Source organism: Brienomyrus brachyistius, chromosome 2, assembly GCF_023856365.1.
Source record: "Brienomyrus brachyistius isolate T26 chromosome 2, BBRACH_0.4, whole genome shotgun sequence".
Lineage (NCBI taxonomy): Eukaryota > Metazoa > Chordata > Actinopteri > Osteoglossiformes > Mormyridae > Brienomyrus > Brienomyrus brachyistius.
In genome coordinates, this window is record NC_064534.1 from 42,195,030 (window position 1) to 42,218,553 (window position 23,524).

At 44.0% G+C, this 23,524-nt stretch overlaps 10 non-coding genes and 1 pseudogene across 10 annotated transcripts; all 11 read left to right on the top strand.

Moving 5' to 3' along the window:
* The first annotated feature begins 888 nt into the window (after positions 1–888).
* Positions 889–1,007, top strand: LOC125732726 (5S ribosomal RNA). Its single transcript, XR_007392096.1, has one exon. It is a non-coding gene; the product is annotated as a 5S ribosomal RNA (ribosomal RNA).
* A 1,084-nt stretch (positions 1,008–2,091) lies between these two features.
* LOC125730727 (5S ribosomal RNA) lies at positions 2,092–2,210 on the top strand. Its single transcript, XR_007391019.1, has one exon. It is a non-coding gene; the product is annotated as a 5S ribosomal RNA (ribosomal RNA).
* A 1,085-nt stretch (positions 2,211–3,295) lies between these two features.
* LOC125728590 (5S ribosomal RNA) lies at positions 3,296–3,414 on the top strand. Its single transcript, XR_007389189.1, has one exon. It is a non-coding gene; the product is annotated as a 5S ribosomal RNA (ribosomal RNA).
* Positions 3,415–4,491: 1,077 nt separating this feature from the next.
* Positions 4,492–4,610, top strand: LOC125735406 (5S ribosomal RNA). Its single transcript, XR_007394702.1, has one exon. It is a non-coding gene; the product is annotated as a 5S ribosomal RNA (ribosomal RNA).
* Positions 4,611–13,447: 8,837 nt separating this feature from the next.
* Positions 13,448–13,566, top strand: LOC125732525 (5S ribosomal RNA). The gene has a single exon (XR_007391902.1). It is a non-coding gene; the product is annotated as a 5S ribosomal RNA (ribosomal RNA).
* A 1,074-nt stretch (positions 13,567–14,640) lies between these two features.
* On the top strand, positions 14,641–14,759 carry LOC125734229 (5S ribosomal RNA). Its single transcript, XR_007393550.1, has one exon. It is a non-coding gene; the product is annotated as a 5S ribosomal RNA (ribosomal RNA).
* A 1,078-nt stretch (positions 14,760–15,837) lies between these two features.
* Positions 15,838–15,956, top strand: LOC125734241 (5S ribosomal RNA). Its single transcript, XR_007393561.1, has one exon. It is a non-coding gene; the product is annotated as a 5S ribosomal RNA (ribosomal RNA).
* Positions 15,957–17,035: 1,079 nt separating this feature from the next.
* LOC125733373 (5S ribosomal RNA) lies at positions 17,036–17,154 on the top strand. The gene has a single exon (XR_007392718.1). It is a non-coding gene; the product is annotated as a 5S ribosomal RNA (ribosomal RNA).
* Positions 17,155–19,182: 2,028 nt separating this feature from the next.
* LOC125731971 (5S ribosomal RNA) lies at positions 19,183–19,301 on the top strand (annotated as a pseudogene).
* Positions 19,302–21,569: 2,268 nt separating this feature from the next.
* On the top strand, positions 21,570–21,688 carry LOC125732727 (5S ribosomal RNA). The gene has a single exon (XR_007392097.1). It is a non-coding gene; the product is annotated as a 5S ribosomal RNA (ribosomal RNA).
* Positions 21,689–22,766: 1,078 nt separating this feature from the next.
* LOC125735279 (5S ribosomal RNA) lies at positions 22,767–22,885 on the top strand. The gene has a single exon (XR_007394576.1). It is a non-coding gene; the product is annotated as a 5S ribosomal RNA (ribosomal RNA).
* Positions 22,886–23,524: the final 639 nt, after the last annotated feature.

The window sequence follows — 23,524 nt, forward strand, 5'->3', positions numbered from 1 at the left end:
CCACCAGGGCGCGATCTTTTCACAAACTTGAAGACTGTCACTCCCCATTCACGTTTTACAACTTATTGTTAATGATAAAGAGACAGCTTTTTACACACAGTTTTAAACAAAGTACTGATATTATTCCTCTTCAACTGACCGCTTTGTTTTCTATGCAAAAACCACTTCGCCACAGAAGACTCGATATTATTGGCATAGCAAGTTCTGCTCTTCTCCTTTCAAAACTTGCTAAAAGCTGTATTTAAAAGAACAGATTGGCCGGGGTAATTCACACCCTTCAATGCCAGCTTAATGTTTAGGTTAGTGGGAATCACAGAGGAATTAGGGATGGAAACTTCTTTGCTGGTGGTAGAAGCGGTCTGGTGAATTTTTAGAGAGAAGAGGCCGTCGATGTTTGAATGTAGAAAATTGTTCTGGCTGCAGCCTGCAGTATGGACTTGTTGGTGTGTGTAGCTCCCAGTGTTCTGACAGCGCGACGTTTTGGGGAAGCATGTGATTCAGCAGCTACCAGTGGGCTTCGTGCGGCGGAGATTTTGTGGCTGTTAGCGGAGTTGATAACAGAGGGTCGTTAAGAGAAGCCTGCATGCAGTAGGCAAAGGAGTAATGTTTGCCGGCGGGGGACGTGCGGCGATTAACCTGTGCGGTAGTGAAAAGGAGTTAAAAATAAGGAAGTGTGCGGATGCGGAAAGAATGGAATAATTGTGGTAGGCTGCCGGCTGAGTAGTTTGGTGAATGTTTGGTGTGGGTCCGGCGCTGCCGATTGGATGGTGGTGCTGCAGTGTGAGTCAGATAAAAAAAAAAAAAAAAAACAGGAGTAGGATCCAATGGGACTAACTGGCATGTATAGACGCGTGTAATGCAAAAGGGCTGTTTTTGGTCGCGTCTGTCGCTTATGGCCATACCACCCTGAACACGCCCGATCTCATCCGATCTCGGAAGCCAAGCAGGGTAGGGTCTGGTTAGTACTTGGATGGGAGACCTCCTGGGAATACCAGGTGCTGTAAGCTTTTCTCACTTTTACTTTATACAGGGGGCGCTCCACTTCACGATTAATTTAAATCTATCACTCCCCTTCCATTTTACTATTTTATATATATATATTTATTTATTTTTCTCTCATTCATAAAGGCAGCTTTTAGAAACCGTTTTACTCTAAATACTTCCTGGTAATTCTAGGTGCTGTAAGCTGTTCGTGCCTTTATTCCACCAGGGCGCGATCTTCTCACAAACTTGAAGACGGTCACTCCCCATTCACGTTTTACAACTTATTGTTAATGATAAAGAGACAGCTTTTTACACACAGTTTTAAACAAAGTACTGATATTATTCCTCTTCAACTGACCGCTTTGTTTTCTATGCAAAAACCACTTCGCCACAGAATACTCGATATTATTGGCATAGCAAGTTCTGCTCTTCTCCTTTCAAAACTTGCTAAAAGCTGTATTTAAAAGAACAGATTGGCCGGGGTAATTCACACCCTTCAATGCCAGCTTAATGTTTAGGTTAGTGGGAATCACAGAGGAATTAGGGATGGAAACTTCTTTGCTGGTGGTAGAAGCGGTCTGGTGAATTTTTAGAGAGAAGAGGCCGTCGATGTTTGAATGTAGAAAATTGTTCTGGCTGCAGCCTGCAGTATGGACTTGTTGGTGTGTGTAGCTCCCAGTGTTCTGACAGCGCGACGTTTTGGGGAAGCATGTGATTCAGCAGCTACCAGTGGGCTTCGTGCGGCGGAGATTTTGTGGCTGTTAGCGGAGTTGATAACAGAGGGTCGTTAAGAGAAGCCTGCATGCAGTAGGCAAAGGAGTAATGTTTGCCGGCGGGGGACGTGCGGCGATTAACCTGTGCGGTAGTGAAAAGGAGTTAAAAAGAAGGAAGTGTGCGGTATGCGGAAAGAATGGAATAATTGTGGTAGGCTGCCGGCTGAGTAGTTTGGTGAATGTTTGGTGTGGGTCCGGCGCTGCCGATTGGATGGTGGGGCTGCAGTGTGAGTCAGATAAAAAAAAAAAAAAGAACATTAGTAGGATCCAATGGGACCAACTGGCATGTATAGAGGCGTGTAATGCAAAAGGGATGTTTTTGGTGGCGTCTCTCGCTTACGGCCATACCACCCTGAACACGCCCGATCTCGTCTGATCTCGGAAGCTAAGCAGGGTAGGGTCTGGTTAGTAATTGGATGGGAGACCACCTGGGAATACCAGGTCCTGCAAGCTTTTCTCACTTTTACTTTATACAGGGGGCGCTCCACTTCACGATTAATTTAAATCTATCACTCCCCTTCCATTTTACTATTTTATATATATATATATTTATTTATTTTTCTCTCATTCATAAAGGCAGCTTTTAGAAACCGTTTTACTCTAAATACTTCCTGGTAATTCTAGGTGCTGTAAGCTGTTCGTGCCTTTATTCCACCAGGGCGCGATCTTCTCACAAACTTGAAGACTGTCACTCCCCATTCACGTTTTACAACTTATTGTTAATGATAAAGAGACAGCTTTTTACACACAGTTTTAAACAAAGTACTGATATTATTCCTCTTCAACTGACCGCTTTGTTTTCTATGCAAAAACCACTTCGCCACAGAAGACTCGATATTATTGGCATAGCAAGTTCTGCTCTTCTCCTTTCAAAACTTGCTAAAAGCTGTATTTAAAAGAACAGATTGGCCGGGGTAATTCACACCCTTCAATGCCAGCTTAATGTTTAGGTTAGTGGGAATCACAGAGGAATTAGGGATGGAAACTTCTTTGCTGGTGGTAGAAGCGGTCTGGTGAATTTTTAGAGAGAAGAGGCCGTCGATGTTTGAATGTAGAAAATTGTTCTGGCTGCAGCCTGCAGTATGGACTTGTTGGTGTGTGTAGCTCCCAGTGTTCTGACAGCGCAACGTTTTGGGGAAGGATGTGATTCAGCAGCTACCAGTGGGCTTCGTGCGGCGGAGATTTTGTGGCTGTTAGCGGAGTTGATAACAGAGGGTCGTTAAGAGAAGCCTGCATGCAGTAGGCAAAGGAGTAATGTTTGCCGGCGGGGGACGTGCGGCGATTAACCTGTGCGGTAGTGAAAAGGAGTTAAAAAGAAGGAAGTGTGCGGATGCGGAAAGAATGGAATAATTGTGGTAGGCTGCCGGCTGAGTACTTTGGTGAATGTTTGGTGTGGGTCCGGCGCTGCCGATTGGATGGTGGGGCTGCAGTGTGAGTCAGATAAAAAAAAAAAAAAGAACATTAGTAGGATCCAATGGGACCAACTGGCATGTATAGAGGCGTGTAATGCAAAAGGGATGTTTTTGGTGCCATCTCTCGCTTACGGCCATACCACCCTGAACACGCCCGATCTCGTCTGATCTCGGAAGCTAAGCAGGGTAGGGTCTGGTTAGTACTTGGATGGGAGACCACCTGGGAATACCAGGTGCTGTAAGCTTTTCTTACTTTTACTTTATACAGGGGGCGCTCCACTTCACGATTAATTTAAATCTATCACTCCCCTTCCATTTTACTATTTTATATATATATTTTTATTTTCTCTCTTTCATAAAGGCAGCTTTTACACACCGTTTTAATCTAAATACTTCCTGGTAATTCTAGGTGCTGTAAGCTGTTCGTGCCTTTATTCCACCAGGGCGCGATCTTCTCACAAACTTGAAGACTGTCACTCCCCATTCACGTTTTACAACTTATTGTTAATGATAAAGAGACAGCTTTTTACACAGAGTTTTAAACAAAGTACTGATATTATTCCTCTTCAACTGACCGCTTTGTTTTCTATGCAAAAACCACTTCGCCACAGAATACTCGATATTATTGGCATAGCAAGTTCTGCTCTTCTCCTTTCAAAACTTGCTAAAAGCTGTATTTAAAAGAACAGATTGGCCGGGGTAATTCACACCCTTCAATGCCAGCTTAATGTTTAGGTTAGTGGGAATCACAGAGGAATTAGGGATGGAAACTTCTTTGCTGGTGGTAGAAGCGGTCTGGTGAATTTTTAGAGAGAAGAGGCCGTCGATGTTTGAATGTAGAAAATTGTTCTGGCTGCAGCCTGCAGTATGGACTTGTTGGTGTGTGTAGCTCCCAGTGTTCTGACAGCGCGACGTTTTGGGGAAGCATGTGATTCAGCAGCTACCAGTGGGCTTCGTGCGGCGGAGATTTTGTGGCTGTTAGCGGAGTTGATAACAGAGGGTCGTTAAGAGAAGCCTGCATGCAGTAGGCAAAGGAGTAATGTTTGCCGGCGGGGGACGTGCGGCGATTAACCTGTGCGGTAGTGAAAAGGAGTTAAAAAGAAGGAAGCGTGCGGATGCGGAAAGAATGGAATAATTGTGGTAGGCTGCCGGCTGAGTAGTTTGGTGAATGTTTGGTGTGGGTCCGGCGCTGCCGATTGGATGGTGGGGCTGCAGTGTGAGTCAGATAAAAAAAAAAAAAGAACATTAGTAGGATCCAATGGGACCAACTGGCATGTATAGAGGCGTGTAATGCAAAAGGGATGTTTTTGGTGGCATCTCTCGCTTACGGCCATACCACCCTGAACACGCCCGATCTCGTCTGATCTCGGAAGCTAAGCAGGTTAGGGTCTGGTTAGTACTTGGATGGGAGACCACCTGGGAATACCAGGTGCTGTAAACTTTTCTCACTTTTACTTTATACAGGGGGCGCTCCACTTCACGATTAATTTAAATCTATCACTCCCCTTCCATTTTACTATTTTATATATATATATATTTTTTTTTTTCTCTCTTTCTGTTGGGGAAAGCGCCCGGCGTTTCCACCCCAACTCCACATTTATGAGACACACACAGGTTACAGTTTTACTTGCAAGGGTACCCACACTCTCTGCAATGCAAACTACAGCAGAATGTGTTACAAAGGGTGGTTCCCCTTGACTCCTTTATTTATAGTCAGTGGGAGGCGCAAGAGTAATAGGGAGGTGAGAGAAAGTTCTGGTTTTGCTAAGGTGGGAATGCTATTATTAATATAATCTAAAGTATGAGGCTAGGGGAAAACAAAATAATATATATACATATTTACATTCATTGCTGATCATACAGGAGTGATAACAAAATGATTAATAACAGTTTCTTCAACCTAACAGTCCCTCCTGTTTATCATGACAGTATGATCAAAAACATCAGTATTGTACAAGTTGCAAAAGCATTTCCAGTACAACTGTCATTTAGATCACATCATCATCATCCTAACTGTGGAGTACAGAAAACCATCAGGAGTCGTTCCTCCTGTTTATCATAGAAAAACATCTAATTCCATTACTTCAGGTCCGAGCCCTGCACGGGTGCTTTCGGCTCAGCCGTCATTATGAATTACATGTCTTCTTCATCGCTATCGCTGGAAACAGGCTCTGTCTCCATATTCTGAGTAAGGGAGAGAAACATTGTACTGTGTGTCCGAAAAGCAGCATTAAGAGCTTGATTAATAAACATTTTCAAACATGGTATAACAGTTATAAAACAACAGAAAAACAAAATAAAAAACAAAACAAAAGAAAATATAAGTGAAACAATACTTTGGTACCCTATACCTGCAAAAGATGCAGCACATTTGGCCTGGGACATATTCATGGGTTTTCCATATACAGTGGGTCCTTCACTATGAGTAGGCATCACAGAACAAACATAGCAATTCGTCACATTTTTTGCTGTTACAGTGTCATGTACATATCGATACCAGTAGTTCTTCATGAACGGGTGTGAATGGTCAGCAGGCAACGGGCGCAGATGGAAGTCGTCATGGGTCCATCGCCGTAGGTGTTGCAATGGAGCTAGTGGGAGCAAGGACAACCATACAAGTCCAACAACAAGAATGACCCCTAGAGTCACCTTACCACATCCCCACCCCGTCAGAGCCATCCTAATAGAGTGCAGTTCAGTTGTTTTCTTCACCGGGTTGAGACAGCAGCACCCTATTGGTTACTGTGCCTTTGTAGCGGACTTCCACTGCTACTCTGTCGCTGAGGCCTCTGATAAGGGCTTGATGGGTTTACAGTGACTTTTGTGTATCCAGGAAGGTCGTTCTGCTATTTTCACAGCTGTTGGTGTTGTGAGGAGGACTTGATAAGGACCGTCCCACCGGGGTGTGCTCCACTCCTTCCGCAACAGGACCTTGACCAGGATCCAATCCCCTGGCTGCAAGTTATCCTGTTGGTTAGAAACAGAATTTACTGGCAGACTACTGGGGCTATGTTTTTGTTGTGATGATAGCAACTTTCGCATCCAATTAGCCAATGTATTTTCTCTGTCCGCTTTCCCTAAATCACTCATTTCGGTTGCTAGGGGAAACGGCCTTCCGTACACTATCTCAAAAGGTGTTAATCCTGCAGGAATGGGAGTTATTCTCATCCACAATTTTACTAGAGACAAACATTCTGGCCACGGCCTTTTTGTCTCTTCCATTGTTTTTCTGAGCCTTGTTTTAATAGTGCCGTTAGTTCTCTCCACTAAGCCTGCACTCTGAGGGTGATAAGCACAATGATTCTTAAGCGTAAAACCTAATGCTTGTGAACAAAGGGACATGGTCTGATTTACAAAATGAGTCCCATTGTCTGATCTTATAATATGAGGTATGCCATAAGTAGGGAAATAATGGCCTACCAAACATTTTGCAACAGTCATTGCATCACAGTGCTTTACAGGGTATATTTCTACCCACTTAGAAAAGGTGTCTATAATGACTAGACAGTACTTCTTCCCTTGTGACCAAGATAATTCAATAAAATCCATATGTACAACTTGAAACGGGTACTCAGCTACAGGGAACTGGCCACGTTTTGGTCTCATGTTACCCTGTGCATTATGTTTACAGCAAATTAAGCATGTTCTACAAAATTGCTTTGCATAATCAGAAAAATTTATAGCATAAAAGTATTGCTGGATAATATGTACCATCCCTCCTGTTGAGACATGAGTATTTCCATGGCTCACTAAGGCAGCTGTTTTGTATAAGTTTTTTGGTAGGATGGGCTTGTCATTCATATAGTAAACTTTCCCTTGCTGTATTGCTCCTCTCTTGATCCAACTCTGTATTTCTGTTTTAGGAGCATGAATCTGTGCATCACACAGCACATCACTATCTATGAAAAGAATGTCTGCCACTGATAAGGTGGGCTGTTTCAGGGCCGCTTCTTTGGCAGTTTTATCTGCAAAGTTGTTTCCTTTAGCTATTGTGGAAGCATCGGTTTGGTGTGCTTTACATTTGCACAGTGCAAGGCGAGTCGGTAATTGTACAACATCTAATAATCTAAGTAGTAAGTTTGTGTGAGTTAGAGACGTTCCCTGCGATGTTTTAAAACCTCTATTTTTCCACACTCTTGCATGGTGATGAACAGCTCCAAACACATATTGACTATCAGTGTATATAGTAAGTGACTTATTTTTGAATAGCTCGCATGCCCTAATTACAGCATAGAGTTCAGCCGCTTGTGCTGAACAAGCAGGTGGGAGTGCATTGGCCTCTAACACTTCAGTAGATGTAACTACAGCATACCCGACCTTATTTTTTCCCATATCATTTTTTGATGCTGATCCATCTACATAAACAACCATTGAATCTGATATTGGGGTCTGTAAAATATCTGCTCTGGGTTTTGTTTGCTCTTCCACAACTGCTTTGCACGAATGTGGCTCTCCATCTTCCGTTGTCGGAAGAAGGGTGCTAGGGTTAAGAGGACCACATCGCTGTATAGTAATGTTTGACTGTGAAAGCAGGAGTGAGACTAAGGTCAGATGTCTAGCATGTGTGAGGAACGGAAGCGGTGTCTGCAGTAAAACTAATGAAACTGAATGTGGCACCTTCAGGGTGAGTGGGTGACACAACACTAATTCTGCTGATAATTTTACTGCTTCTGCAGCAGCTGCACATGCTTGCAAACATTGTGGAAAACCAGCTGCTACTGCATCTAATCGTTTAGAATAGAATGCTAGTGCTCTTTCCTTTGTCCCGAACGGCTGTGTTAATACCGCTTTCATATAACCTTGATTAGCATCAACACATAAGGTAAATGGTTGTTGATAATCTGGTAAGGCAAGTATCACATTTGTTTGTAGCATCATTTTTAAGTTTGTGAATGCCAATTCTCCTTCTTTTGTCCACTGAATTTTATCTTTTAAGGCCATGTCTTTCCCATAAATTAAGGTTTGCAGAGGTTGAACGAGTGCGGCATAATCAGGTAGCCATTCTCTGCAATAATTACAAAGTCCTAAGAAGGACATCATTTGCTGTTTAGTCTTTGGCTTTGGTGCCTCTTGTATTGCCTGTTTTCTAGTTTCTAATAATGATCGACCTTGTTGGGAGAGTTTATGTCCAAGATATATAACTTCCTCCCTGCAATATTGTAATTTTTGTTTTGATGCTTTATGTCCTGTATCATATAAATGCTGTAACACCAACAGTGTGGCTTCCTTACAATGCTGTTTTGTATCTGAAGCAATTAATATATCATCTACATACAGTAGCACTTGACTATGGGATGGTATTTTACAGGTACTCATAGAATATCTAAGGGCCATGGTATATACATGTGGACTTTCTGAAAACCCTTGAGGGAGTCTAGTATATGTGTATTTTTTTCCCTTATAGGTGAAACCAAATAAATGTTGAGAATCAGAGTGTAATGGTACTGAGAAAAATGCATTACTGAGATCAACTACTGAGAAGTAACTTTTATCAGGGGTTAATGAGTTGAGCAATAAGTGTGGGTTGGGCACGTCTGGTGCTGCGTGTTGCACTATGTTATTAACTGGTCTTAAATCCTGCACCATGCGCCATTTCCCTGTATGTCCCTTCTGGACAGGGAAGATAGGAGTATTGCAAGTGGCCTCAGGAGCCTCTCACAATATTCCTGATGCCAACATATCCTGCACTACAGGGGCTATACCTTTCTCTGCCTCAGGTTTTAACGGGTATTGTCTAACTACCGGGCGGTGTTCTGATTTCACAATTACTTTGTATGGTGGGAACCCCTTTACCAGTCCTACATCAGTGGGGGAGGACGACCACAACCCTTCCGGGAGGCGATCTAGATCTGGACATGATCCCCCCTCCAGAACAGAAAAAATTTGTCAGGTTGGGTCCTGCAAGTGTGTGGTGAGAGTGGTTTGAACTCTCCATCCCAAAGGGAACCGCCACACATTGTGTTTTTTGTCATAGCTCCAACAGGAGCCAGGTACGGGTTGGTAGTCATTGTAACTGTGCATGGAATCTCGTAAGAACATCTCTACATCCCTCCACTGCATCTGAGGTGGTTTTGATAGAGATACGTGAGGTGTTTCCCCTCTGAACACAGCCTGTTGTTTATTAGATAAGATGACTGAGGCAGCAGAAAAGCCAGTAGTGGAGTTAACATACAAATGTTGTAAGGTAATACAAGTGTCTTGAAGGGCATGAAACGTTTTGTCATATGCATAATCTGGTCCTGGGGTGCCTTTGTACCACATAGTGACGTGTAAGGCATCGTCAGGCATGAACTGGGTTTGTTTAGGGGACTGCTTTTCTCTAGTTTTTCGCAACAATTCTCGTGTCTGTGCAGTTCCCCCTAGGTCCAGTGACCAGTAATATTGTGGTGCTCCGGTTCCTTGCACAACATAGGCTTCCTCATTTATGATTGCTTTCATGCCAGAGTTTGTGGCAACTACACTAATGCCCATCTGTACCATAAGGTCACGGCCTAACAGATTGACAGGGCAAGAAGGGCTTATTAACACTTGTGCTTGACATTCAATCCCAGTTTCCTTATCTTTTACTGCAACTGGGTTTGTTAGCTGATGACTGTCTGTTTGGCCTCCTGCTGTTTTTATATTTATGACAGATGAGGAGTATGTGACTTCAGGAGGACTGGAGGTTAGGACAGTCCTACAGGCTCCAGTATCACACAGGCATTCGTATACTTTGCCATTTATGATTAATTTCCGACTTGGCAAAGTTCCCCACTGCCTTTCTGCTAATAGCTGACATACTGCTTGCAAATCTATTTCCTCATCCAGGAGGTCTTGTAAGGTAACCTCCGTTTCTTCCCTTAAAATGACCTCTGTTTCACCTCGGATAGTGTCGGCAACAGGGGTCTCCGAGGAGGGTCATTGGTCATTTTCGGTGGAGTTTGGATTAAATGGTCGCTTCCCTGACCTGCAGTCCCTGCTTAAATGTCCAGGTTTCCCGCATGTCCAACACTCTGTTTCCTGTGAAAACCCTCCTGTTTGTTTATTTCTAAATCTTCCTCGGCCTCTAAATCTTCCTCTTCCTCTACCTCTGAATCCCCCGCGTCCCCGAGGGTTCGTTTGCACTAGCGCTACCACGTCAGAGGCGCTGAATATTGTATCTGTCTTTTGCTGTTTCTGCGCTTTCTGTGCGTGTTGGGCATATTCTAAGGCTTGTTGGACTGAGCCAGTATTCTGATGTACCCAATGTTTGTCGAGATATTTTCGCAATTCAGGCTTTAGGCCTGCGACAAAAGCTCGTTTTAATTGTTGCTGATACACTCCTCCGTCTTCCTCGTCGTGAGGAATTCCTGAATTTCCCCTGAACACCACTCGCATCCTATCCATAAAATCCTCAGGTTCCTCTCCATCTTTTTGTTTGCACTGCGCTATTCGCCCATAATCTGCACGTCTCACGAAGACTGTGTCTATCCTCTCTCGCAGGTGTTGTAATGCTTGTATGAGTTCCTGTGAGTTATGTGCTAAGGGCTGATTATTGGCACCGTGTCCAGTGAAGTCGCCTGCCACACGTCCCCATTTATGGGTAAACAACTGTCTTAGGCATCGGTACATTTCCCTGCCGTTCAAATGAAAACTACTTTGTAATTCTAGGATGGCAGTCCAAAACTCGGGTACCCCTTCTTCAACCGGGGGTATTCCTTTTAAAGCCGCTGTTCTATCCTCAGCGGTCCAGGGTCTATATACTAACATAGTTTCGGGTCCTGCATTATTTGGGCCTCGATTTGGATTTGCCACTTCTACGAGGGGACACTGCCATTCTACCTCCTCTTGTTCTGTGTTATTTTTTGGATGCCATTGTACTTTAGCTGTGGCCAAATCTTTTACAGGATATAGAGAGGGATCAGACCCTCGAGTTAACATGCGAGATGGTTCCACCCCCCCCTCCCTGCTTCTTGTCTATCTGTGGCTGGAACCAGCGCCGGTGCAGGCACCGGAATTTGTGGGGGCGGTGGAGGAGCTGGAGGGGCAGAAGGTCTTGCTGCCGTTTCTTCGTCTAGTGTGATTAAAGCCACCTGGAGTTTTTTCTCCTTATTTCCCTTTTTCTGTTGTCTCTTATTATCTCTTAGTTTACTCTGTTCTAACCATGCATCAGAGAAAACGTATTCCTTTTTTCTATCTTGGCCTTTTTTATTATTGGTAGTCTGTAACATCTCCAGTTTTAAGGTTCCCTGTAACTTTAATATGTCTGGAGTGTGGAGTTTTCCTTCAAACCCATGTTTTTTCCTCCATCTCTGACTACTTATTTGTCCTGATCCTGGTTTATATCCTTCCATAAACTTCTCATCTCCCTCTAATTTGATTTGTTTACTCAGATTTTTTCCCATTGTTACCTTTTATTGAATACACTACAAAACATAAAAAATCCTAAAAGCAAGTCCCTGGCATGAGACCTCAGGAGGACACCAACACGGCCTTCTACTGCTCACTATTAGAGCAGCGGTGTTAGTTTTCAGGGATGAAACCCGTCCTTTATCCTTCAGTCACCAGTATGTTGTTGCTTTTAGGGTGGATCGTGTAGGTTAATCTAAAACCTATAAAAACACATCCACATACATCAATATATATATTTCCAATAACGCCTACTTTCTCTCCCGGTTAATTTCGGCTAACCTCAACCACATGCATGTCTTGGCCACCTACTTATTTAGGTGCCGTATCTCTCACTTGGCCACCTATTCACTTAGGTGCCGTGTTTCTCACCTGTATAGTGTGCTCTCTGTTCCGTCACCGAGGTCCTTCAGACATCACCAGACGTCGAGCGCAGTTCTAACCACCGGCCTGATGACGAATTCACATCACAGGTCTTTCTTGCACCCGACTTCGAGTGGCTGTCGACAGACTTCGGTGTCGCTTCTCTCGGCGTACTGGAGACGTCTTCGGGGTTCCTCGGATCCGGCTCGAAGGACCAAATTCTATGTTGGGGAAAGCGCCCGGCGTTTCCACCCCAACTCCACATTTATGAGACACACACAGGTTACAGTTTTACTTGCAAGGGTACCCACACTCTCTGCAATGCAAACTACAGCAGAATGTGTTAAAAAAGGGTGGTTCCCCTTGACTCCTTTATTTATAGTCAGTGGGAGGCGCAAGAGTAATAGGGAGGTGAGAGAAAGTTCTGGTTTTGCTAAGGTGGGAATGCTATTATTAATATAATCTAAAGTATGAGGCTAGGGGAAAACAAAATAATATATATACATATTTACATTCATTGCTGATCATACAGGAGTGATAACAAAATGATTAATAACAGTTTCTTCAACCTAACACTTTCATAAAGGCAGCTTTTAGAAACCGTTTTACTCTAAATACTTCCTGGTAATTCTAGGTGCTGTAAGCTGTTCGTGCCTTTATTCCACCAGGGCGCGATCTTCTCACAAACTTGAAGACTGTCACTCCCCATTCACGTTTTACAACTTATTGTTAATGATAAAGAGACAGCTTTTTACACACAGTTTTAAACAAAGTACTGATATTATTCCTCTTCAACTGACCGCTTTGTTTTCTATGCAAAAACCACTTCGCCACAGAAGACTCGATATTATTGGCATAGCAAGTTCTGCTCTTCTCCTTTCAAAACTTGCTAAAAGCTGTATTTAAAAGAACAGATTGGCCGGGGTAATTCACACCCTTCAATGCCAGCTTAATGTTTAGGTTAGTGGGAGTCACAGAGGAATTAGGGATGGAAACTTCTTTGCTGGTGGTAGAAGCGGTCTGGTGAATTTTTAGAGAGAAGAGGCCGTCGATGTTTGAATGTAGAAAATTGTTCTGGCTACAGCCTGCAGTATAGACTTGTTGGTGTGTGTAGCTCCCAGTGTTCTGACAGCGCGACGTTTTGGGGAAGCATGTGATTCAGCAGCTACCAGTGGGCTTCGTGCGGCGGAGATTTTGTGGCTGTTAGCGGAGTTGATAACAGAGGGTCGTTAAGAGAAGCCTGCATGCAGTAGGCAAAGGAGTAATGTTTGCCGGCGGGGGACGTGCGGCGATTAACCTGTGCGGTAGTGAAAAGGAGTTAAAAAGAAGGAAGTGTGCGGATGCGGAAAGAATGGAATAATTGTGGTAGGCTGCCGGCTGAGTAGTTTGGTGAATGTTTGGTGTGGGTCCGGCGCTGCCGATTGGATGGTGGGGCTGCAGTGTGAGTCAGATAAAAAAAAAAAAAAGAACATTAGTAGGATCCAATGGGACCAACTGACATGTATAGAGGCGTGTAATGCAAAAGGGCTGTTTTTGGTAGCATCTCTCGCTTATGGCCATACCACCCTGAACACGCCCGATCTCGTCTGATCTCGGAAGCTAAGCAGGGTAGGGTCTGGTTAGTACTTGGATGGGAGACCACCTGGGAATACCAGGTGCTGTAAGCTTTTCTCACTTTTACTTTATACAGGGGGCGCTCCACTTCACGATTAATTTAAATCTATCACTCCCCTTCCATTTTACTATTTTATATATATATTTTTTTTCTCTCATTCATAAAGGCAGCTTTTAGAAACCGTTTTACTCTAAATACTTCCTGGTAATTCTAGGTGCTGTAAGCTGTTCGTGCCTTTATTCCACCAGGGCGCGATCTTCTCACAAACTTGAAGACTGTCACTCCCCATTCACATTTTACAACTTATTGTTAATGATAAAGAGACAGCTTTTTACACACAGTTTTAAACAAAGTACTGATATTATTCCTCTTCAACTCACCGCTTTGTTTTCTATGCAAAAACCACTTCGCCACAGAAGACTCGATATTATCGGCATAGCAAGTTCTGCTCTTCTCCTTTCAAAACTTGCTAAAAGCTGTATTTAAAAGAACAGGTTGGCCGGGGTAATTCACACCCTTCAATGCCAGCTTAATGTTTAGGTTAGTGGGAATCACAGAGGAATTAGGGATGGAAACTTCTTTGCTGGTGGTAGAAGCGGTCTGGTGAATTTTTAGAGAGAAGAGGCCGTCGATGTTTGAATGTAGAAAATTGTTCTGGCTGCAGCCTGCATTATGGACTTGTTGGTGAGTGTAGCTCCCAGTGTTCTGACAGCGCGACGTTTTGGGGAAGCATGTGATTCAGCAGCTACCAGTGGGCTTCGTGCGGCGGAGATTTTGTGGCTGTTAGCGGAGTTGATAACAGAGGGTCGTTAAGAGAAGCCTGAATGCAGTAGGCAAAGGAGTAATGTTTGCCGGCGGGGGACGTGCGGCGATTAACCTGTGCGGTAGTGAAAAGGAGTTAAAAAGAAGGAAGTGTGCGGATGCGGAAAGAATGGAATAATTGTGGTAGGCTGCCGGCTGAGTAGTTTGGTGAATGTTTGGTGTGGGTCCGGCGCTGCCGATTGGATGGTGGGGCTGCAGTGTGAGTCAGATAAAAAAAAAAAAAAACAGGAGTAGGATCCAATGGGACTAACTGGCATGTATAGACGCGTGTAATGCAAAAGGGCTGTTTTTGGTAGCATCTCTCGCTTACGGCCATACCACCCTGAACACGCCCGATCTCGTCTGATCTCGGAAGCTAAGCAGGGTAGGGTCTGGTTAGTACTTGGATGGGAGACCACCTGGGAATACCAGGTGCTGTAAGCCTTTCTCACTTTTCCTTTATACAGGGGGCGCTCCACTTCACGATTAATTTAAATCTATCACTCCCCTTCCATTTTACTATTTTATATATATATATTTTTTTTTTCTCTCATTCATAAAGGCAGCTTTTAGAAACCGTTTTACTCTAAATACTTCTTGGTAATTCTAGGTGCTGTAAGCTGTTCGTGCCTTTATTCCACCAGGGCGCAATCTTCTCACAAACTTGAAGACTGTCACTCCCCATTCACGTTTTACAACTTATTGTTAATGATAAAGAGACAGCTTTTTACACAGAGTTTTAAACAAAGTACTGATATTATTCCTCTTCAACTGACCACTTTGTTTTCTATGCAAAAACCACTTCGCCACAGAAGACTCGATATTATTGGCATAGCAAGTTCTGCTCTTCTCCTGTCAAAACTTGCTAAAAGCTGTATTTAAAAGAACAGATTGGCCGGGGTAATTCACACCCTTCAATGCCAGCTTAATGTTTAGGTTAGTGGGAATCACAGAGGAATTAGGGATGGAAACTTCTTTGCTGGTGGTAGAAGCGGTCTGGTGAATTTTTAGAGAGCAGAGGCCGTCGATGTTTGAATGTAGAAAATTGTTCTGGCTGCAGCCTGCAGTATGGACTTGTTGGTGTGTGTAGCTCCCAGTGTTCTGACAGCGCGACGTTTTGGGGAAGCATGTGATTCAGCAGCTACCAGTGGGCTTCGTGCGGCGGAGATTTTGTGGCTGTTAGCGGAGTTGATAACAGAGGGTCGTTAAGAGAAGCCTGAATGCAGTAGGCAAAGGAGTAATGTTTGCCGGCGGGGGACGTGCGGCGATTAACCTGTGCGGTAGTGAAAAGGAGTTAAAAAGAAGGAAGTGTGCGGATGCGGAAAGAATGGAATAATTGTGGTAGGCTGCCGGCTGAGTAGTTTGGTGAATGTTTGGTGTGGGTCCGGCGCTGCCGATTGGATGGTGGGGCTGCAGTGTGAGTCAGATAAAAAAAAAAAAAAACAGGAGTAGGATCCAATGGGACTAACTGGCATGTATAGACGCGTGTAATGCAAAAGGGCTGTTTTTGGTAGCATCTCTCGCTTACGGCCATACCACCCTGAACACGCCCGATCTCGTCTGATCTCGGAAGCTAAGCAGGGTAGGGTCTGGTTAGTACTTGGATGGGAGACCACCTGGGAATACCAGGTGCTGTAAGCCTTTCTCACTTTTCCATTATACAGGGGGCGCTCCACTTCACGATTATTTTAAATCTATCACTCCCCTTCCATTTTACTATTTTATATATATATATATTTTTTTTTCTCTCATTCATAAAGGCAGCTTTTAGAAACCGTTTTACTCTAAATACTTCTTGGTAATTCTAGGTGCTGTAAGCTGTTCGTGCCTTTATTCCACCAGGGCGCGATCTTCTCACAAACTTGAAGACTGTCACTCCCCATTCACGTTTTACAACTTATTGTTAATGATAAAGAGACAGCTTTTTACACAGAGTTTTAAACAAAGTACTGATATTATTCCTCTTCAACTGACCACTTTGTTTTCTATGCAAAAACCACTTCGCCACAGAAGACTCGATATTATTGGCATAGCAAGTTCTGCTCTTCTCCTGTTAAAACTTGCTAAAAGCTGTATTTAAAAGAACAGATTGGCCGGGGTAATTCACACCCTTCAATGCCAGCTTAATGTTTAGGTTAGTGGGAATCACAGAGGAATTAGGGATGGAAACTTCTTTGCTGGTGGTAGAAGCGGTCTGGTGAATTTTTAGAGAGCAGAGGCCGTCGATGTTTGAATGTAGAAAATTGTTCTGGCTGCAGCCTGCAGTATGGACTTGTTGGTGTGTGTAGCTCCCAGTGTTCTGACAGCGCGACGTTTTGGGGAAGCATGTGATTCAGCAGCTACCAGTGGGCTTCGTGCGGCGGAGATTTTGTGGCTGTTAGCGGAGTTGATAACAGAGGGTCGTTAAGAGAAGCCTGAATGCAGTAGGCAAAGGAGTAATGTTTGCCGGCGGGGGACGTGCGGCGATTAACCTGTGCGGTAGTGAAAAGGAGTTAAAAAGAAGGAAGTGTGCGGATGCGGAAAGAATGGAATAATTGTGGTAGGCTGCCGGCTGAGTAGTTTGGTGAATGTTTGGTGTGGGTCCGGCGCTGCGGATTGGATGGTGGGGCTGCAGTGTGAGTCAGATAAAAAAAAAAAAAAACAGGAGTAGGATCCAATGGGACTAACTGGCATGTATAGACGCGTGTAATGCAAAAGGGCTGTTTTTGGTAGCATCTCTCGCTTACGGCCATACCACCCTGAACACGCCCGATCTCATCTGATCTCGGAAGCTAAGCAGGGTAGGGTCTGGTTAGTACTTGGATGGGAGACCACCTGGGAATACCAGGTGCTGTAAGCCTTTCTCTCTTTTCCATTATACAGGGGGCGCTCCACTTCACGATTAATTTAAATCTATCACTCCCCTTCCATTTTACTATTTTATATATATATTTTTTTTTTTTCTCTCATTCATAAAGGCAGCTTTTAGAAACCGTTTTACTCTAAATACTTCCTGGTAATTCTAGGTGCTGTAAGCTGTTCGTGCCTTTATTCCACCAGGGCGCGATCTTCTCACAAACTTGAAGACTGTCACTCCCCATTCACGTTTTACAACTTATTGTTAATGATAAAGAGACAGCTTTTTACACAGAGTTTTAAACAAAGTACTGATATTATTCCTCTTCAACTGACCGCTTTGTTTTCTATGCAAAAACCACTTCGCCACAGAAGACTCGATATTATTGGCATAGCAAGTTCTGCTCTTCTCCTGTCAAAACTTGCTAAAAGCTGTATTTAAAAGAACAGATTGGCCGGGGTAATTCACACCCTTCAATGCCAGCTTAATGTTTAGGTTAGTGGGAATCACAGAGGAATTAGGGATGGAAACTTCTTTGCTGGTGGTAGAAGCGGTCTGGTGAATTTTTAGAGAGAAGAGGCCGTCGATGTTTGAATGTAGAAAATTGTTCTGGCTGCAGCCTGCAGTATGGACTTGTTGGTGTGTGTAGCTCCCAGTGTTCTGACAGCGCGACGTTTTGGGGAAGCATGTGATTCAGCAGCTACCAGTGGGCTTCGTGCGGCGGAGATTTTGTGGCTGTTAGCGGAGTTGATAACAGAGGGTCGTTAAGAGAAGCCTACATGCAGTAGGCAAAGGAGTAATGTTTGCTGGCGGGGGACGTGCGGCGATTAACCTGTGCGGTAGTGAAAAGGAGTTAAAAAGAAGGAAGTGTGCGGATGCGGAAAGAATGGAATAATTGTGGTAGGCTGCCGGCTGAGTAGTTTGGTGAATGTTTGGTGTGGGTCCGGCGCTGCCGATTGGATGGTGGGGCTGCAGTGTGAGTCAGATAAAAAAAAAAAAAACAGGAGTAGGATCCAATGGGACTAACTGGCATGTATAGACGCATGTAATGCAAAAGGGCTGTTTTTGGTAGCATCTCTCGCTTACGGCCATACCACCCTGAACACGCCCGATCTCGTCTGATGTTGGAAGCTAAGCAGCGTAGGGTCTGGTTAGTACTTGGATGGGAGACCACCTGTGAATACCATTCAAGTTTTACAACTTATTGTTAATAATAAAGAGACAGCTTTTTACACACAGTTTTAAACAAAGTACTGATATAATTCCTCTTCAACTCACCGCTTTGTTTTCTATGCAAAAACCACTTCGCCACAGAAGACTCGATATTGTTGGCATAGCAAGGTCTGCTCTTCTCCTCCTTTCAAAACTTGCTAAAAGCTGTATTTAAAAGAGCAGGTTGGGCGGGGTAATTCACACCCTTCAATGCCAGATTAATGTTTAGGTTAGTGGGAATCACAGAGGAATTAGGGATGGAAACTTCTTTGCTGATGGTAGAAGCGGTCTGGTGAATTTTTAGAGAGAAGAGGCCGTCGATGTTTCAATGTAGAAAATTGTTGTTCTGGCTGCAGCCTGCAGTATGGACTTGTTGGCGTGTGTAGCTCCTAGTGTTCTGACAGCGTGACGTTTTGGGGAAGCATGTGATTCAACAGCTACCAGTGGGCTTCGTGCGGCAGAGATTTTGTGGCTGTTAGCGGAGTTGATAACAGAGGGTCGTTAAGAGAAGCCTGCATGAGGTAGGCAAAGGAGTAATGTTTGCCGTCGGGGGACGTGCGGCGATTAACCTGTGCGGTAGTGAAAAGGACTTAAAGAGAAGGAAGTGTGCGGATGCGGAAAGAATGGAATAATTGTGGTAGGCTGCCGGCTGAGTAGTTTGGTGAATGTTTGGTGTGGGTGCGGCGCTGCCGATTGGATGGTGGTGCTGCAGTGTGAGTCAGATAAAAAAATAAAAAATACAGGAGTAGGATCCAATTGGACTAACTGGCATGTATAGAGGCGTGTAATGCAAAAGGGCTGTTTTTCTTAGCAGCTCTCGCTAACGGCCATACCACCCTGAACACGCCCGATCTCGTCTGATCTCAGAAGCTAAGCGGGGTAGTGTCTGGTTAGTACTTGGATGGGAGACTGCCTAGGAATACCACGTGCTGTAAGCTTTTCTCACTTTTACTTTATGCAGGGGGCGCTCCACTTCACGATTAATTTAAATCTAGCACTCCCCTTCCATTTTACTATTTTATATATAAATTTTTTTTCTCTCTTTCATAAAGCCAGCTTTTAGAAACCGTTTTACTCTAAATACTTCCTGGTAATTCTAGGTGCTGTAAGCTGTTCGTGCCTTTATTCCACCAGGGCGCGATCTTCTCACAAACTTGAAGACTGTCACTCCCCATTCACGTTTTACAACTTATTGTTAATGATAAAGAGACAGCTTTTTACACACAGTTTTAAACAAAGTACTGATATTATTCCTCTTCAACTGACCGCTTTGTTTTCTATGCAAAAACCACTTCGCCACAGAAGACTCGATATTATTGGCATAGCAAGTTCTGCTCTTCTCCTTTCAAAACTTGCTAAAAGCTGTATTTAAAAGAACAGATTGGCTGGGGTAATTCACACCCTTCAATGCCAGCTTAATGTTTAGGTTAGTTGGAATCACAGAGGAATTAGGGATGGAAACTTCTTTGCTGGTGGTAGAAGCGGTCTGGTGAATTTTTAGAGAGAAGAGGCCGTCGATGTTTGAATGTAGAAAATTGTTCTGGCTGCAGCCTGCAGTATGGACTTGTTGGTGTGTGTAGCTCCCAGTGTTCTGACAGCGCGACGTTTTGGGGAAGCATGTGATTCAGCAGCTACCAGTGGGCTTCGTGCGGCGGAGATTTTGTGGCTGTTAGCGGAGTTGATAACAGAGGGTCGTTAAGAGAAGCCTGCATGCAGTAGGCAAAGGAGTAATGTTTGCCGGCGGGGGACGTGCGGCGATTAACCTGTGCGGTAGTGAAAAGGAGTTAAAAATAAGGAAGTGTGCGGATGCGGAAAGAATGGAATAATTGTGGTAGGCTGCCGGCTGAGTAGTTTGGTGAATGTTTGGTGTGGGTCCGTCGCTGCCGATTGGATGGTGGTGCTGCAGTGTGAGTCAGATAAAAAAAAAAAAAAAAACAGGAGTAGGATCCAATGGGACTAACTGGCATGTATAGACGCGTGTAATGCAAAAGGACAGTTTTGGGTAGTGTCTCTCGCTTGCGGCCATACCACCCTGAACATGCCTGATCTTGAAAGCTAAGCAGAGTATGGTCTGGTTAGTACTTGGATGGGAGACCACCTGGGAATACCAGCTGCTGTAAGCTTTTCTCACTTTTACTTTATACAGGGGGCGCTCCACTTCACGATTAATTTAAATCTATCACTCCCCTTCCATTTTACTATTTTATATATATATATTTTTTTTTTTTTCTCTCATTCATAAAGGCAGCTTTTAGAAACCGTTTTACTCTAAATACTTCCTGGTAATTCTAGGTGCTGTAAGCTGTTTGTGCCTTTATTCCACCAGGGCGCGATCTTCTCACAAACTTGAAGACTGTCACTCCCCATTCACGTTTTACAACTTATTGTTAATGATAAAGAGACAGCTTTTTACACACAGTTTTAAACAAAGTACTGATATTATTCCTCTTCAACTGACCGCTTTGTTTTCTATGCAAAAACCACTTCGCCACAGAAGACTCGATATTATTGGCATAGCAAGTTCTGCTCTTCTCCTTTCAAAACTTGCTAAAAGCTGTATTTAAAAGAACAGATTGACCGGGGTAATTCACACCCTTCAATGCCAGCTTAATGTTTAGGTTAGTGGGAATCACAGAGGAATTAGGGATGGAAACTTCTTTGCTGGTGGTAGAAGCGGTCTGCTGAATTTTTAGAGAGAAGAGGCCGTCGATGTTTGAATGTAGAAAATTGTTCTGGCTGCAGCCTGCAGTATGGACTTGTTGGTGTGTGTAGCTCCCAGTGTTCTGACAGCGCGACGTTTTGGGGAAGCATGTGATTCAGCAGCTACCAGTGGGCTTCGTGCGGCGGAGATTTTGTGGCTGTTAGCGGAGTTGATAACAGAGGGTCGTTAAGAGAAGCCTGCATGCAGTAGGCAAAGGAGTAATGTTTGCCGGCGGGGGACGTGCGGCGATTAACCTGTGCGGTAGTGAAAAGGAGTTAAAAATAAGGAAGTGTGCGGATGCGGAAAGAATGGAATAATTGTGGTAGGCTGCCGGCTGAGTAGTTTGGTGAATGTTTGGTGTGGGTCCGGCGCTGCCGATTGGATGGTGGTGCTGCAGTGTGAGTCAGATAAAAAAAAAAAAAAAAACAGGAGTAGGATCCAATGGGACTAACTGGCATGTATAGACGCGTGTAATGCAAAAGGGCTGTTTTTGGTCGCGTCTCTCGCTTATGGCCATACCACCCTGAACACGCCCGATCTCATCCGATCTCGGAAGCCAAGCAGGGTAGGGTCTGGTTAGTACTTGGATGGGAGACCTCCTGGGAATACCAGGTGCTGTAAGCTTTTCTCACTTTTACTTTATACAGGGGGCGCTCCACTTCACGATTAATTTAAATCTATCACTCCCCTTCCATTTTACTATTTTATATATATATATTTTTTTCTCTCATTCATAAAGGCAGCTTTTACACACCGTTTTACTCTAAATACTTCCTGGTAATTCTAGGTGCTGTAAGCTGTTCGTGCCTTTATTCCACCAGGGCGCGATCTTCTCACAAACTTGAAGACGGTCACTCCCCATTCACGTTTTACAACTTATTGTTAATGATAAAGAGACAGCTTTTTACACACAGTTTTAAACAAAGTACTGATATTATTCCTCTTCAACTGACCGCTTTGTTTTCTATGCAAAAACCACTTCGCCACAGAAGACTCGATATTATTGGCATAGCAAGTTCTGCTCTTCTCCTTTCAAAACTTGCTAAAAGCTGTATTTAAAAGAACAGATTGGCCGGGGTAATTCACACCCTTCAATGCCAGCTTAATGTTTAGGTTAGTGGGAATCACAGAGGAATTAGGGATGGAAACTTCTTTGCTGGTGGTAGAAGCGGTCTGGTGAATTTTTAGAGAGAAGAGGCCGTCGATGTTTGAATGTAGAAAATTGTTCTGGCTGCAGCCTGCAGTATGGACTTGTTGGTGTGTGTAGCTCCCAGTGTTCTGACAGCGCGACGTTTTGGGGAAGCATGTGATTCAGCAGCTACCAGTGGGCTTCGTGCGGCGGAGATTTTGTGGCTGTTAGCGGAGTTGATAACAGAGGGTCGTTAAGAGAAGCCTGCATGCAGTAGGCAAAGGAGTAATGTTTGCCGGCGGGGGACGTGCGGCGATTAACCTGTGCGGTAGTGAAAAGGAGTTAAAAAGAAGGAAGTGTGCGGTATGCGGAAAGAATGGAATAATTGTGGTAGGCTGCCGGCTGAGTAGTTTGGTGAATGTTTGGTGTGGGTCCGGCGCTGCCGATTGGATGGTGGGGCTGCAGTGTGAGTCAGATAAAAAAAAAAAAAAGAACATTAGTAGGATCCAATGGGACCAACTGGCATGTATAGAGGCGTGTAATGCAAAAGGGATGTTTTTGGTGGCATCTCTCGCTTACGGCCATACCACCCTGAACACGCCCGATCTCATCCGATCTCGGAAGCCAAGCAGGGTAGGGTCTGGTTAGTGCTTGGATGGGAGACCTCCTGGGAATACCAGGTGCTGTATGCTTTTCTCACTTTTACTTTATACAGGGGGCGCTCCACTTCACGATTAATTTAAATCTATCACTCCCCTTCCATTTTACTATTTTATATATATATATTTTTTTCTCTCATTCATAAAGGCAGCTTTTACACACCGTTTTACTCTAAATACTTCCTGGTAATTCTGGGTGCTGTAAGCTGTTCGTGCCTTTATTCCACCAGGGCGCGATCTTCTCACAAACTTGAAGACGGTCACTCCCCATTCACGTTTTACAACTTATTGTTAATGATAAAGAGACAGCTTTTTACACACAGTTTTAAACAAAGTACTGATATTATTCCTCTTCAACTGACCGCTTTGTTTTCTATGCAAAAACCACTTCGCCACAGAATACTCGATATTATTGGCATAGCAAGTTCTGCTCTTCTCCTTTCAAAACTTGCTAAAAGCTGTATTTAAAAGAACAGATTGGCCGGGGTAATTCACACCCTTCAATGCCAGCTTAATGTTTAGGTTAGTGGGAATCACAGAGGAATTAGGGATGGAAACTTCTTTGCTGGTGGTAGAAGCGGTCTGCTGAATTTTTAGAGAGAAGAGGCCGTCGATGTTTGAATGTAGAAAATTGTTCTGGCTGCAGCCTGCAGTATGGACTTGTTGGTGTGT